Source organism: Cryptomeria japonica, chromosome 1 (assembly GCF_030272615.1).
Source record: "Cryptomeria japonica chromosome 1, Sugi_1.0, whole genome shotgun sequence".
Lineage (NCBI taxonomy): Eukaryota > Viridiplantae > Streptophyta > Pinopsida > Cupressales > Cupressaceae > Cryptomeria > Cryptomeria japonica.
This window is the reverse complement of record NC_081405.1, coordinates 337,569,944-337,580,323: the sequence shown is the minus strand read 5'-3', so window position 1 is coordinate 337,580,323 and position 10,380 is coordinate 337,569,944. Positions and strand designations below refer to the sequence as shown.

The following is a 10,380-nucleotide window of genomic DNA, read 5'->3' as shown; positions in this document are numbered from 1 at the left end:
TTTCCCAAGATATGCATGCAAAAAAGAGAGCGGATTTGGACGGCAAAAAATAGGGACTAGATGAAAAAATCAACAAACCTCACCTCCAATCTGAGTAGAGCTCGAAAAGAGATTTCTGACACCTATTCGTTTTCAAAAATCCGACTCTGTTTGCTCAAGTTATGGCAAAAAAACAATACGCTATCAAAACTCTTCAAGGAAAAAAAAAAAAAAAAGGGCTCTCCCTGTTGGTGGTAGGGAGGTGGCACGCTGGCTAGGTGGCGGCGGTGGAGGGTGGGCAACGGTTGGGTGCCGTGCAGTGGGCGGCAGTGGGTGCAGTGCAGCGGCAGTCCTGGTCTCAATGCAGCGGGTGGTGGTGGGTGTAGTGCAGCGGTGGCGGGTGCAGTGCAGTGGCTATGACGGCCCCAGGCGGAAGGTAGCCGAGCGGTTAACCAACTGCTATGGCTACCAGGCTGACCGTTGCGGCTACCAGGTTGACCGCTGCGACTGCCAGCAGACTGGCGGTCGTGGTGGGCTTGGAGGCCACCTACGGCTCCACAAACTGTTATGGTGGCGACTTGGCCTAGGCAAGCCGTTAAACTACTGAAAAAAGTTTTTTTTTTTTTTTGCCTCAGAAAACATGCCTGCAAAGGGCAAACTCAAAAAAATAAATTCCCAGAGCTAAAGTTGTCCAAACTAGACAAATTTTATATGAAAATGGGGGTTTTGGGGTGTTCTGAGCTCAATGGTGAGATCTGTTTGAGTTCAAAATGCCCATAAACAAAAAATATACCCCAAATCCAAACTAAAACCTCTGAAAAAGAACTAAAACCCTTGCCTCTAGAGAAAATCTTTTGAAAAGAAATCAGGAACAAGCAGTAGTAGATGAAAGCTCTGATACCATGAAGAAGTTGAGAAAGTACAACTTCTGAGATCCCAAGAGCATCTGTATGCAAGAATACCCGTCACAAGAGAAGATTGGAGACAAAACACAAAAAAGGCTCTGAAAGAGAGATTATCATTCAGTGAGGGAATGAAAAAGAAAAGTTACAATGCAATCCTTATGACAGGAGAATAGAAACCCTAAAGATGTACAACCCTAAAGAAACCCTAAAGGGATAAAGATTATTTAATAATTAGAATAATTATTAAGTACCTACAATATTATTAAATACGTAATTTTAGCTTAAGCATAGAGTATAATAGACTAATAATTAAATAAATAATTATTAGCTAATACAAGATAACTTTAACAAAAATATTTAATTAATTTAGAATATACTTTCACCTAATACACGTGTGTTCATTTATTCAAGATTCAGTAACAATTATAGTAACAATTATAGAATGGTAAGAACAAACTAACATAGTAAATCAACTCAACAAGCATAAAAAATTTATAACTCAAATAAAATTATTTTATGGTGAATTTTAGATTACAATTTTTTAATTGTATTATAATTCTTTAATGTAACTTGGTGAAAATATTTTGAAGCTAATTAATTAATCAATTTAGATTAAAATAAATAAGTACTCCACATTTAATAAATACTCTTTCCATCTTAATTATAAATATAGAAATTGTTTTTCTTCAATCTAATTGGCTCAAATAATTTACATCTTATTACTGGATTTTGGATCCATTACATCTTATTACCGGATCCTGGATCCACTTTCTACATGAGGCAAATTTTTAGGTCATTAAAAAAATATTTAGTGTGGTTTAATTTTCTTTTAATTATTTACAATTTGTATCTAAATATTTTGTTTATTTGATATATGTTACAAAGTAGCCACCATGACAAATAAATTTTGCTATGTGAAAGGTAACAAATATTTTATTTTAAAGTAATTTATAAATAGCTCTTAGTTAGGTTAGCATTATGCTCACCTAATTTAATAGTATTAAATTTTGATAACATAATAAGATTAAAATAATAGAATAATAACATAATATAATATAAAACATTATTAATAAAGTCATAAAAATTATAAAATAGTAATATAATGTTTAAAATAAAAACATTCTAATAATTAAAGTACTAATATTGATAATAATATTAAGTCAATTATATAATGCATTAGTAATTAGAATAATAAAAAATAATAATCTAGTAATTTTGACATTAATAATATAAAATTAACATTTTTATAATACAAATAAAATATAAGATTAGATTATGCTTAATGTAAGATAATGGAGAATAATAATTTTAAAAAAAATAATACAATGAATATGGACAAAATAATATAATGAATATTAATACAATCTAATATAAATAAAAATTATTCTCACTTTCCTCTCTTTTGCTACAGTGAAAAATCTTTTATATTAAAGATCGAGAGTAAACAAGTTACAAACAGTTATAGACAAGGGAGGCTAGGCCTCAACCACCAAAATCACCGAGGATTTGCGTTACATTATTAGAGAGCAGTCCGAAGTCAAAAAGGAACAATGTAAAAGGAGAATCAAAGCACTATTGTAGAATGTGATCAAGAGGATTGATCCATGTGGTCCATCCTTGGGCCCCTTCCATCCAAACCGCCTTCTTTTGGACCTGGATCTGAGCCAGCATGGCAATGCGGTCAGCCTATTACTGTTGATCTCTTCAAGCAGCTTCTTCAGAGCCTTTTCAAAGGAGGACTAGTTCTTTGCAAGCCTTCTCCACTCGTAGCCATCCTTCATCTCGTGTATGAACATAGTGGCATGACCATCTTGCAGGAACCGGAGGAACTTATGCTTTTCGAGATTCATCACGAAGGAAACCTGCGAAGCAATTTTAAAAAAGGTGAGTCTACGAAGAGACTCAGTAAGACACCTACCAGTGCCATTAAATTTATTCTCGTTTCGCAGTTTCCAAATGAACCAAAGTGCCATTTAATAAGTACTCCACATTTAATAAAATCTTTACTAATTATTTAGGTATAATTTATGATTTGTTCACAAATGACATTCTCAAATAAATATTAAATTTTAGAAGACTTATAGTATTCTTAATTGAAAAAAATTAAATAAATTGATTTTATATAATAAGTTTTATGATTATTTTAATTAATCTGTTCTATTTGCTAATTGTTTGAAAAAAAGATATTCAATTACTATACAAATAGGGTTAGGATTATAGTTCAATTAATGTTAAATTTTTGAAAAAAACATATTCGTTTACTCTACAAATAGGGTTAGGGTTAGGATTATAGTTTAATAAAAAATTTAAGATTCAATTTAACATTCAATTAGTATTATAGTTAGGGTTCAAATAAGAGTACAATTTAATTAGAGTTAGAATTCAATTAAAGTTGTGTTACAAAATTATTAATCTCTTCTATTTGCTAATTAATTGAAAAAAACATACTCAATTACTATTACAAATCTAAACAAGTAGTAGCCACTACGTGGCACTTGTATTTTAGATAAAAATATAATATTCTAAAGTGTCTTGTAAACATTGTAATTTGTAGAAAAAGATTTAAAAATATTGATCTGTTGTGTTGGATATAAAAGTTAGAGATAACAAATGTTTATAGTTATCAATAGCTATTATATCAATTTATGTTGTATGTAAATTATCTTTTAAATAAAAATATAATATTTTACTAATAACAAATGATATATTTTTTTCAAACTATTATATATTTTGAAATCAAATTTTGATCAAATCTTTAAAAATTGTACTTACATCAATAAGCCCTTGGTCTACAATGACTCAAAAAAAAATTGTAATTACTATTTTTAAAATTATATGATGAGTCATATCTCCAAATGTTAATTACAGATAGACAAATGCCCATTCTAATTTTTTTTAAATAAAAGTCTTCCAATATTTCATATTACTCCTTCAATAATATTAATCAGTACTTCAACAAAAGAGAAAAAAAATAAATGTTTTTCACTGTTCTCATGACAGTCACTGTAGAGATAGGGATAACAGAATAAAAAAGATGAAATAAGACTGAACTCCACGAATTTGTACAAAATCAAGTCCTTAGAATGTGCTAATTAATCCCAGCCATCCCTCCATACATCACACTATCTTGGCGTCCAAATAAACTGGGTGTGTCTGAACTTCGACACAAAATTTTTATCATATAAATCCAACAGAAACAATAAACCCAGGCGTTGCAATGACGGGGAGGTAGCGATCGTAAGTGTTTATGGATGAGGAAAGAAATGGATCAATGAGTAGGAAAAAAGGGGCCAGAATTATTTACCCAACAACAGAGGAAGGCTAAGCTCAGCAGCAGGAGCACCTGCGTGATATTTCATAGATAGAATCTCCGAAAAAGAAATGGAAGACATGGATAATTCCTGTGTTGTGTTCAAGACGACGATTTCAGTGAATGACTACCTCAGGAATTCAGACGCACCTAACAATTGTGTGCTCAAGTTTTTGGGTAGAATGTCTTTTTAGCCTGTCAAGAAGAATCCTCTCTTTGGGTATTCGTCCTCCATGTAAGCTCTGCTCTTTTTTCCATTATGATTTTTTTCTGTTTTTGCATCAGTACGTGTTTTCTTAACGAAACGTGTTCATATTATCGATTTCAAGATTCAAGACAAGGAATTGTTTGAACTAGAGTTTTTTTTTTCGGAAGGTGTTTAGTAGATTCTCCTAACGTAGTTTTGTAAATTGGGTAACGGTAGGAAGCAGGTTGATTGCTTAAACACTAACCACGCATTTATTAGTACGTCCAAGTTTGAGTTTGCCTGCTGAAGAATGAATTCAAATTCAAATTTAGATATATAAGCAGGATGAATGATACCAGTCCTACGATAACGAAAACTCAATGTCTCACCTTTGTACGAAGAAATTTGATAGAGTCAAGAATGCCTCCCAATTGTTTGACGAAATGCCATATGAAACTAACGTAACAGGGTGATTGCTGGATATGCACAGCAAGGTCTTTAGAATGAAGCTTTGAGAGTTTTTGCCAAATGCAAGAAACAACTATAGAGGCAGCCAAAATCACATTCATAAGCCCTCTTAGGGCATGTGCAGGCTTTGTAAACAAGATACAAGCAGAGAAATTCCATGCTTTTCTAATTAAGAATGGATTAGTGTTTCAAGAGGTTTTGGAATGTGTCCTTGTTAAAATGTATGCAAATGTGGGAAATTAGAGTATGCACACTTTAACTTTGATGAAATATTTAATTATAATATGGTTCAGGGAACACAATTATAACAGCATATTCTCAGAGGGATCTAGGGGAGGAAGCTTTAGTAGTCTTCCATCAAATGCAACAGGGTATGTGCCGCAGGTTATTCACTTGGTAAACCAATGCCATAGAACACAGGATACTAAATAACATCCCTGGTTTCATTTCTACCTCTCAAATTCATGTTTTGATACTTCCTCCACATATGCTATTCTCAAATAAGCAGCATTCTCATACATCCTTTTGTCATTTTATGGTTTGTGGTACAATTATACTGGCACAACTGTTTAGGCAGAACTCCACTCTTTTCATGTATCAATAAGGTTAAAGAAAACAAGAATCTTATTCGCTAGGATAGTTTTATATTAATTCTTTAGTTGATTCACAGGATACCTTGATGAGCCAAAAGTTATAAGGTTCATAGCATTCAATTTTTAAAAAGTAAGTACAAAAGGAAAATGGAAAAAGGATAAAGCAGTTGGCTCAGTTTGTAATCAAATGAAAATCATCTTAAAAGTAGTTATACCAGCAATATATGATTGAGGAAAAGAAAGAATATAAAGCTGATAATATCCTTTATCAACAGAAATATATAATTGGGAATCCTTTATAATGGCTTCAACCGAAATATTAGAAAACATATCTTTTGAGCTTTCCAAGTCTCATTTGACAAAGGGGTGGAACAAAAAACCTCAAGTTACGTTTCCTCTCTCTGAAAGTAAAACCTACCTGGATCTTGAAATAGAGATGCATCAAGAGTTTATGATTTATCCAAAGAGTATAAATGAGCTTGACTTGATAAACCTTAAAAAATTCTCAGCAGTGTGGTTTGGCAGTCGGAAACAGATTTTGTGTCCTCAACAGGAAAACTTTGGTATAAGCAGTCTATTTTTTATCATATACTACTCTTAACAAGAATAAAAGATCCTACTAAATTAAGCCAAACAATGACAGATGGGAGTCAATTTTGTCTGTCGAAATGTATTCCATTTATAAAGCTTGTTTGCTGATAAAATTCAGGAATCCCTCTTGCCGATTTGAACGGATGTCTCGCAAGTGCATCATAAACACATTTTCTGATTCTTGCTCCATATTTGTTGGTAGTTTTCTTATATGGTCCAACACCTCTACCCAATCTGCTTTCTTAATACTTTTTTGTTCATCATTCACACTTGCAACATGCAATTTGCCATTTAAACAGTGGAAACACATATCTGAGACTAAAATTTGTTATAATGCTTTTGTTAAGCTATGGTTATGTTATTGGTATGGTGCTTCCAGATTGCCAAAAGGTATCATCACAAAGGGTTTTAGGAAACCTATGAAAGGTAGAGCTACATGTGAACATGGAGAAAGGAGCACACCATGTTTGCAGAGGTGTGGAGATCTGTGGCACACTATATCAAATATGCAACACCATAAAAGTGTAAAAGTGGAAACTTTAAACTGAATGTTTTGAAAGAAAGTGGGTGACGAAATTCCTGTTGGTTTTTGTACTTTTATGGATTTCAGCATTTTTTCAATTCAAATATCATATTTATCTAGAGTACTTTGATTGCATTGGTCAGACCAAGGAAATTAAATTCAGGCATTTCAAAGTGAATGTTGACAGAATAATTTATTCTTAATCACCATCTTTTGGTTTTTATTGGCTATTAGCTCTTTGCTCTGTGGTAAATATTGAACATGGATCCATTGACTAAACCTTATTTCTTCCTCCATCATGAATAATAAATATGATCATGATCTTGAATGGGTGAGACTTTTCCTTGTAAACAATAACATAACTCTCAAATTGAATTTAAGTTTATTTTTTTACATGTGCATTTACTTTTGTACTGGGACAGTCATTTGGTAATAGTCAATAATTTATGAAAAAATTGGATGAAGGAACACAATTGAATTGTACATATACAATAATTAAATAATACAATTCCCAATTCTGAAATTTTTCAAAAGAAAAATTATCACTACAATTTATCAACTAAAAAATACAAAGATGTTAAAATACAATATATTTTCTGAAAAATTTATGTCTTAGAAATTTGAAACCCTTTGATGTGCATTGTTGTTTAATATCTCCACCCAATTTTTTCTACATTGATAAAAAAAAAGAATAATTGAAGGGTCTCTAAAACTATATCACATTTTTACAAGTTCTATTTAAACTTTGTATTCAATAATATATAACTAAAGAATTATTCAAACAGCAAAAAAATTTGGTCAAACCTACCATCACATTTCCATCTCTATGAAAATGACCTCTTAAATCCAATTTATTAATTCTATTCTGCTATTCACCTTATAGATTTAAAATAAAACATTATTAATAAACAATTTAAAAAATTAATTCCATAAAACTTCCATTAAATAGAACTGTAAATTTCTTACCCAACAACTAACCAAAGATAAATTAAAACTATCATCATTAGAAATTAAATGAAGTTTGTTGAAATGAAAGTATACATCAAACACAATCTTTTGAACTTGCTACTACCTAGGTACACAATCATATTTACTTTCATAACCTAATATATACTAAAAATAAACATTTTTTTTTACCAGGTTTCTTATGGGCATTTTGAATTTGCCTCTGTCCCAACAGAATGAGAAGACAGAGATGACTGATTTTATGCTGACTTGACATGTTCTCTCTCTGCACCAGCAGCCTGGGTTTTATATGGTGTTGGAGTGGGTGCCACGTGGAGTGGATTATAAGAAAATGGCGTCCTGCCAGGTGTCACAAAATTGGATTTAAGCCTCCTATTGAGATGTGGAGTACGAGCTGCAGCTAGCTGTCTCAGAGGGCTTGGTGGGGGAGTCATTTCATCATCATCTTTGTATTCATCATTATTCTTATCATACACATCATCATCCTTGTCAGAATCCAAATCACAATTTTTCTCTTTATTCACATCATCATATTTGTTCTCAGGCGCCTCAGGATAGAACCAATTGGCTGCTTCATCATATGACACTTGGCGGTCTCTCTTTGGCTTGGCTTCCTCAATCTTTGGATTCCCTGGACTGCTGATTGGCCTTCTGAAATCAGAAATACCTTTCCCCTCCTTATTCTCATATTTTGCTGCACATACAAAAAATTGCAGAAGAAAAACAAAAAACTGAAAATTTAAAGCAGTCTACAGTTAACACAACCTTTTACTTACATTGAGTGTTTCTTGGTGGATTTATGGGAGATGCCATGAGGAATAATGGTTAAAATAAATTTGCAGGCTTCTGTAAGTGTTTAGTCTGTGAAGAAGATAGTAATGGGTGTGGTTGTATGCAAATATATAGGCCGTACTGAAGGACATAAGTAGAAACTCTTTGTATTCCAAAACGTCTCTTTGCATTCCACTCTATTATTATATAACATTAGAAATTTCTATAATATAATTTATTGGATTTAATATTTGATCTTTTTGTACAACAATTTTTGAGACAGTATCCAATAAGTGATATAAAATTAATATAACATTTTATTTACATTAGTGTAGATATATATTTTATCTTAGTAAAAATATTAGATGCATCTATCAAAAAGTTTCCAAAATCAATTGATTTAAGTTATTTTATCTATTTCAGAGTTATTTTATTTTTATTTTTATTTTATTTTTTTAAATATTTTATATATTTTATTTCTGTGTACGTTTATTTTCTATTTACTTAAGAGTTATTTTATATTATTTATTAATAGAGTTATTTTTTTTATATTTATTCAAGAGTTATTTGAGAATCAAGACTAAGGACCAGTGAGCCACACTATAAGGTCCTATATATTGCATTCCTCAAAGAAACCTTATGTGCTTGTCCATTATGATTTCATAAGTTGTTTTAACATTTTTTTAATTTCATATTGATTAATTTTTTCAAAAAAAAACATAGTGTATATTTTATTTTTTATGTATACAATCATCACTCTTACATAATAAATTATTTCTTAATAAAGATGTAGAATTTTTTTATATTTTTCATTAATTTCTTTGCATTCCAATGAATTAGAAAGTATCTATTTAACTTTCTATATTGTATTTATTTATACATATAATCACTTTCTTTGCATTTTAATTTATTGATGTATCAACCTCTAGGTGTTGATTAGACTAGTATACCTATCTTTAGATAATTAATGCAAAGTACATCAAGAGATATCTTTAATTGAAACCTAAATTTTATTCAAATGTAATTGTTATTGAATACTTAAGCTAAAGATATTGTTTATTTGTATCCAAATTAAGTGTCTTCTACCCAAATACTTCTAAATTAATATTTGTGATAAAAGTTTGTAATTCAATTATTAGAATTAATCCTTACCTTAGTTGTAGCCTAACCATAAGCCTAATAGTAATTTTAGTTGAAACTTATATGTAATCCTAATTGAATCGAAACTCTTATGAAATGCTAATTTTAATTGCACCCTTTCCACTATTGAATCCTACCCCTAATCCTCACTCCCACTTTAATTGAACCCTAAACCTCATCAGAAGTGAACTATTATTAAATTTTGACCTTGATTGAAACCTAATCCCAATGTTGACCTGATTTTATTTTGATCCCCATTCCCAACCCTAATCCCTAGCTTAATTCTAGAACTCCAACCCTAAGCATAACCTAATTTGACCCCTAAGAAAACCCTAATTTAATTGTAGTGCAACTCTAACACTAATTCTAATTAAACTCTAACCCTAACTTTGAACCCTAATTAAATCTCGACTCTAAATTAATAATAACCCTAAACTTTATAACAAGTAATTCCTCAATACAACTTTAAACATAGTATGATATGATATTAAGTGATGTAACTTGTTGTTTTTTATATTAAAAGCAACCAAAACAAGGGGTTGACCCAGGTACAAACCAAGAAATAGTGGCAAGCCAACTGTCAACAGAGCAACAACAAAATTACAACCCCCTCAACTTTCCTCTATCAAAAACAATTATCATTCTATGCATGTTCACCAGATATATAAAAGTCTTAATAAACATTTTAAGCATTTGCCATGCAGGGAAATATGTAGATAAGTTCAAACATAAACATAAATTAAAACTATAAGCCCAAAGGCTACTAGGGCCGAGCAAAAAACCAGAGGTTCGAGACATAGGAGCGAACTAATTCTTTTTTCCATGGCTCCTCTTGGGGAGGAGCTTCCTAGCCCATTCCTGGTGAGGAATTTGAAGAGGGCCCTGTAGTCTTCATCCTCTTTGCCTTTTCCTTTAGTAGTACTTTCCTGCAGAAGACACAAAGTGGT

The 10,380-nt window shown here is 31.4% G+C and overlaps 1 long non-coding RNA gene across 1 annotated transcript; it reads left to right on the top strand.

Moving 5' to 3' along the window:
- The first annotated feature begins 3,867 nt into the window (after window positions 1–3,867).
- On the top strand, window positions 3,868–6,776 carry LOC131874518 (uncharacterized). Its single transcript, XR_009371881.1, has 2 exons — window positions 3,868–4,429; window positions 6,413–6,776. It is a non-coding gene; the product is annotated as an uncharacterized LOC131874518 (long non-coding RNA).
- Window positions 6,777–10,380: the final 3,604 nt, after the last annotated feature.